The sequence below is a fragment of the Zosterops lateralis genome (assembly GCF_965231275.1).
Source record: "Zosterops lateralis genome assembly, chromosome: 1".
NCBI classification, from domain to species: Eukaryota; Metazoa; Chordata; class Aves; order Passeriformes; family Zosteropidae; genus Zosterops; species Zosterops lateralis.
This window is the reverse complement of record NC_139762.1, coordinates 66,101,310-66,107,581: the sequence shown is the minus strand read 5'-3', so window position 1 is coordinate 66,107,581 and position 6,272 is coordinate 66,101,310.

Below are 6,272 nucleotides of genomic sequence, written 5' to 3'. Positions count from 1 at the left end.
ACCAGAGAAAGCCCACATATGTGCACAGAGCACTGGGGGGTTTTTTCCCTATGCTGTCATGAGACTTTCTGAGGTTCTGAGAACATCATGGAAAAGGTCAGAGAAGATGGAATATACTAAAGTTGCTAATATGTCTTGGGGAAAGACATGTTGGAGAGAACAGAGGGAACAAGTAAAACAAGCAATCTCAAAAACTGTGCAGTATGGAGGTAGCATTGGTCATGGGAGAGGGGAAGGATGATAATTCTCTGCCTCTACTGCAAAGACAGCAACATATCTCTAGAAGTTCTGTGCATATGGATATCAGACCAGAAATAAGCAGCAGGAATCTGCAGCCATGACAATGTGCCTTAGTGAAATGAAAGGATTCTCTTGTTTGAGGGAGGAGGAATGGTGCTTGTAACATTGTGTACACTGGTGAGAAAACATGCAGAATAAGGTTGCAAATGTGTAGTGTCAGATGTACAAATGTGGGAGAGCTCAGCGAGGGACAGTTTCTCCCTGAAGAGCAGGTGGCCTGGAGAGCCCACAACGCTCTTCAGAGCAATGCTTTGTCTTCAACATGCTCTGTTTTGCTTGGTGTGCCTGATGGACAGGAAACACAGTCCACGTCTCATCTTCTCTCCACGGCATGCCACCTTCCCCACTTCTCTCAAGGACAAAGAAGCAGAGTAAGAGCAAATTATGTTACTCATCTACACAGCCTGAGAGTGCATTTGTGGCTGGCTTTTGTGCGAGAAATGGTACATGGAGTTAACCGCCTGCACTCTCCCTCATACCTGTTGCTCAAGTGAGTCTGAGGAAGGGCTCAGAAGTTTTCAATATTGAGTTTAGATTTTCTTTTCTTGGATATATGCAAAATTATATGGACAAGATCTTAAGCCTATAAATTAATGTTTTATAAGTCTCATCTTCCTTGTGACTACAGAAAGTCTCAGAATTAAAGTGAGTTGTTAAAGTTGCTCATGTGCCTAATTAACACACTGTTGGTATTAGTGAATTCCAATTCTATTTTCTGTTTATGGGCATCATTCTTGTTGAGAGAGTTGAAGACTCTCTGTTCCACTAAACACCTTCATCCCAGCTATCATGCTCTGCTTGGTCCTTTACTCAAACTGAGTGCTACAAATACAGTCTGTGCCAATGCCAGAATTTTGGAATTGCTTTGAATAGACTGTGTCCAAGTGGAGAAATATCAGAGTTGAGAAATGTATGGGATTTGTGGTTTTTGTTTGCTGAGGCTTCTTTTTTTTGTCTTTCATTCTTTGAAAGAAGCAAATTCTAAGAGGATTGCATAACAGAAGTACCCACTTCAAAACAAAAGCTGCTTGGCGCAGTATCTTCTGCTAACATTCTGCCTCAGCTGTGCCATTCAATGCATTTCACAAGGGATTTTGTGTTGCTGTCAAAGAGAAGCTGCACAGATTTACTTGATTTGAAACAGGGTTGCCTGGCAAGTTGTTATGGGCAATCTGGATGAATATGTGTTGGCATTTGCCTTATTTTCATTCTCTTCAAGATTCCAAATGATAACCATCTTGAAGGTAATTTGTTTTCATTGCATTAAAAATTCCATTGGAAAGTTGCTTTTTATTGTAACTTGTTAAATGCTTAATTGATATCACATAATAAAAAGAATCAAAAAACCCCTCTGGTCCCTCTCAGGAGCTCAAGTTAGCTGCAGTGGAGCCAGCTCCGTTGCCATTTCCAAGTTGTTCTGTAGTGATCTAGCAATTCATCAGTGTCAACGACACATGGGAACTCTCATGTTTATAAAAGCCTGCAAGGGATCCATGTCCTACATTTCAACAAAAATCACAAAATCACATTTCAAGGTGGTCAAGGTTAGGGAAACATCTGGCACATAATTGCTAGCCCCTTTCTGAAGTGGATGGTAAAACATGGAGAAACAGGCAGAAGCAAGAGGTCAGCAGCTGCAACAGAAAGGTGAATGCTCTTTTGAAGGACCTAGAAAATTGGAAGTGAAACATAATTGTCAGGATGCCAGAAACATTTGGCTTTTGCAGGAGGAGGAGTGGTACGAGAACCTAAACAGGCATGTTGGTACATACATGTCACAGAAATCCCAGCGGAGCAGTCATGGAGGGACCAATGAAGATCTTCTGTGGTTCATTGCTTCATCTTCACTGGCCTGTGTCAAGGCAGGGACTTCTCTTCACTCCCTCTCTCCATGATCCCACCTAATTGTTTATCTTCTGAGAAGCTGCAACAAGGCCACAGGTGTGTGAGATTGAGTCTGCCTCACACCTCACCATCTATGTGTAAGAACAGACAAAATCCAGCCTGTGAAGGACTGCATCACAAAGTGTGAGATTCTTTACTGCCATGTATTATATTTTATGGATAATTTCCTTGGTAGACAAGTCAGCATGAGAGCATACACAGATCTCCAATGTGTTCAGTATTCTCATTTAGAGTTACTGAGATTATGATATGCTGTGGTAGGTGGTCTGATAGTTATATATGTCAAAGCCTCTAAGATGTTTTCTACAATTCTTGTTTCTCACTTCGCAGGAGATAATCTACATTATCTCAGGCTGATCAGGCAGTTTTGGGTAAAATGACCAGATTTACATTGCAGGTAAAATTGGATTGGTTTTCCAGGGGGAAGACTAAAGGAATCTGGTTCAAAGATGAGAAGTTGTGACCATTTAGAAAAGATCTGGGGCAGCACTTGTCAACTTGGAGTTATTTTACATATTACCATGCCCTTAATACTTAAAAACATGGAAGAAATATCATTTGGTAGCACAGCTACACAAGATGTTTTCTTTCAGGACACAACCCACAGAATGTACACAATATCAATGCTTTAATATTCAAAATAAAGACAGTAATGATGAAATTCTTCCTTCCAATCCATCAATGTGATCTGTTCACTGAGATTGCACTGATTCCTTACTGAAAATTTAGTTGGCAATTTGCTGATTAGCTCACTGGAGCATTGAATCATTCTGATTTATCTATTGCTTCCATCATGTTGCAAAAGTGAAAATACTGAGAATGTGCCAAGCATTCAAGTGCTCAGATGTATTTTAAATGTCCATCAATTGATTAAGTACAAGAGTTTGCAGTGCATTCTGTCTAAATCAATGTCATAGAGTTAAAATAGCAAACTGTTGCGTTGTGAAAAATGATGTTCAGATTAGCTTCATACGGAATGGCTTTGTGGGATCATGGTATCCACTGATATTAATTGCAATCTTTCTGAAATTCTGAAGTCCTTTCATTTATTGCAAACCTGTTCTGTCTGTAGCAGTTTGTGTTTCTGTATTTTGCCTGTTCTTCAAGTGAGTGCATGTGTCATGCAATCCTCTTGCTCAGGATTTTTACTTGTGATGGTTGTTTGAAGACAAATCTCTCCCTGAAGATGTCAGGCCTCATGATATGGGATGTGAGCTCTCATAAATCTAAGCTTGTAGTGCTGCCTAGCAAGAAAGTCCTGTAATAATGTAATTTTCTCTTTGTGTTTGAGGACTTTAACACTATAATAATGTCATCTGCTTGTCATTGTGTGATTTTTTAAATACTTCTTATAATTTTAATATTGTTCCTAATACAAGTGCTTAGGCTTGTTCTAACATATATATTAATAGCAAAATCTTAGAGATTCATGGTGGCACATTTACTTGAATCTGCCATCATTGTTTACAAAGGGTCAAAGATGTTCAAAATCTAGGGATGCTGACTTTTACTCATATTTCAGAAGAAATTATTGAAGGCCATTTTTTTTCCTTCCAAAGTCATCTTCTCCTGGCCTGAAAATCTCAGTTAATAAAATGCTGTGTTCTGAAATCTACCTAATTCCCTCCAGGAGCTGCATGATGCTGTTTTCTTTTCAACTGACTAATTATTATTATTGTAGACACGTTATTTACTCCAAAGTGGTTTGGGGATAATTGATTAGGTTGCACCATGTCATGAAAGAACAGATGGCAGGCTAGTCTGTCAGTTCATCCACAGCCTATAAGAATGCTAAGAAAACTAAAACTGAGGGGGGAAAAAAAAGAAAAAAACAAGAAGAAAAGAAAAATGAAGGTGACTAGGAGGGAATGAACTAAGCTGTGCTTGCAACACAAAAAACTTCTTGTTGTGGGTGGTCCTTTGGGAAGGTAATCAGAGATCTGCAATATGTCCACTACAATCAACAAAAGGGTACAATACTTCTCTGCAGGGAATTGGGTAGGGAAGAATTTGTTTAAATAAAATTGCAGGGTTGTAAGAATGTTAAACTAATTCTCTAATGTTCTGTGCATTGTCTGGGGAATTTTGGCTTTGCATCATTTGCTGTACTGAGATACTGAAAAAATATTCTATTAGAAGAGTTTTGGAATGTGTTAACATGTATTTTAGCTTTGGAAAGCCTGACTGTGTTTAATGACAACTAAAAATGCCTTTAGAAAAGCTACACTCTCTTGTGTTCTCCCACTGAAACCTCTCTTAAATTCTTAGAAGAATTTTGTATCTTTATCTTGCAAAAGGAGTTCAGTTTGCTGTCATTCTGATTGGTAGGCACCTGCATTTTAGTGTGTGTGTCCATGTTAATTATTGGTGATAAAATACCATGGATAAAACTGTATGTGTGTTACTTGCATATAGGGGCATGAAAATTCTTGAACTGATCTCCCTTTAGCATTTGTATTTATGTGTGTGAAAATGGGAGAAACTGTAAGAAAATGGCAGGAAGAGAAATATTCCCTGTCCTTCCCAGAGTGCACCAAAAATACCAATTACACCTCCAAAATCCAAAGATCCCAAAAGAGGTCCAGAAAAAGTAAGTAATTTCCATGAAAGCATTACTCTTTCTAGACCTGCTTCTTCTTTATGTGTTAGGTAGTATTTTACTTTGCAAAGTATCATTAAGTATCAGCAAATTGAAAAGGCAAGACCTCAGCCTCACTCACCCTGTGAGGTGGAAAACAGGGAGTGTCTCACTCCCAGCCAACAGTCTGTGATGAGATTGCTCTCAGCAGGACTCTCCTCTCCCCCATTGTAGACCGTTTTCTTCCCCTCAGAATCCTATCAGTCAGGAAAAGATCTGCTATTCTGCTCCCACAGAACAGCAGGGAGGAGGATATACCTCACTATCCTCTTTCTCTTGTCTCTAAGTAATCCTGTGTGAAGAAAGGACAAAATTGAATTATTACAGGAGTTTCTTGCTAGGCAGCACTACAATCTGAGATTTAAGAGAGCCTCCATCATGAACCATGACCCCAGTTTTTAAGGTGCTGTATAAATAAGTTTCTTGCTCCTAAAATCTTACAGCCCCAGATGGGAAGGAGGTCACAGGGATTTGTCATCAAACACATGATTAAATCTTCTCAATCTCAGAGTTTCAGCTTGTCTCACGGTGTACTAGCCCAATGACCTTCCCTCCCTCAAATGTATAATTGTGCTTTCAATTAAGTAATTTCAGTAGAAACAACTTTTACTTCCATGAGGTAATCGTCTCTTGTAACTGTGCACTGGCAAAGTTCTGCTTCTTCCATGCATGTTGGGGTTTTCACACATCTCCAGCTGTTACCCCAGCAAATGGCTTTCCTGCTGTCTGGATGCCTTCCCCAGTGCTGAGCAGCTCCAAAAAGATCTGTCCTCATCACCTTCACATGCCTTTTCTGTTTAAAGAAAGAAAATAACCAGAGTCTGATCACTGCATGTGTTTGAGGCCTTATCTTTATCAAAAATTGTCAGTGAGGATTAGTTCTCATTGGATTGCAAGTCAAGGATTAATTACACTGACCACAGATGGGCACAGTGCAAAGAATGTCGGTAAACTCCCCACACAGCTCCCAGAAAGTACTTTAATTATGGCCTGCATAAATTTCTATTCCAGTTTTCGGACTGCCTTAAGCAGAGACTACCAACTGTCCTAAATTGCTTGGTGGTTTGTTGAGGTGGAAATGTATCCTCTGTGGACTAAACTCATTACTGGGAGGTTTATTAGCAAGAAGGTAGTCTAAGTCCATTAATAAATGAGGAGTGAGGCAAAATCAATTATGATTTTAATATGACTGAACCACTAAGCTGCTTTTTTTGAATCTATCGTTTAAAGGGAAATAAAAAGAGTATGGGCAATTAAGAAGCAATGAAGATCATAGCTGGTATGCTTATTGATAAATTCAGGTAAAGTAAATACCTGGTTAAATTAAATGCACAGATCAGCAGTACTTCACCTTAAGGAAATTTGTGAATGTACTGAACCACTAAGAGGTAGTTTTCAAAGCCAGACCACTGGTGCCTGCAATAAAATA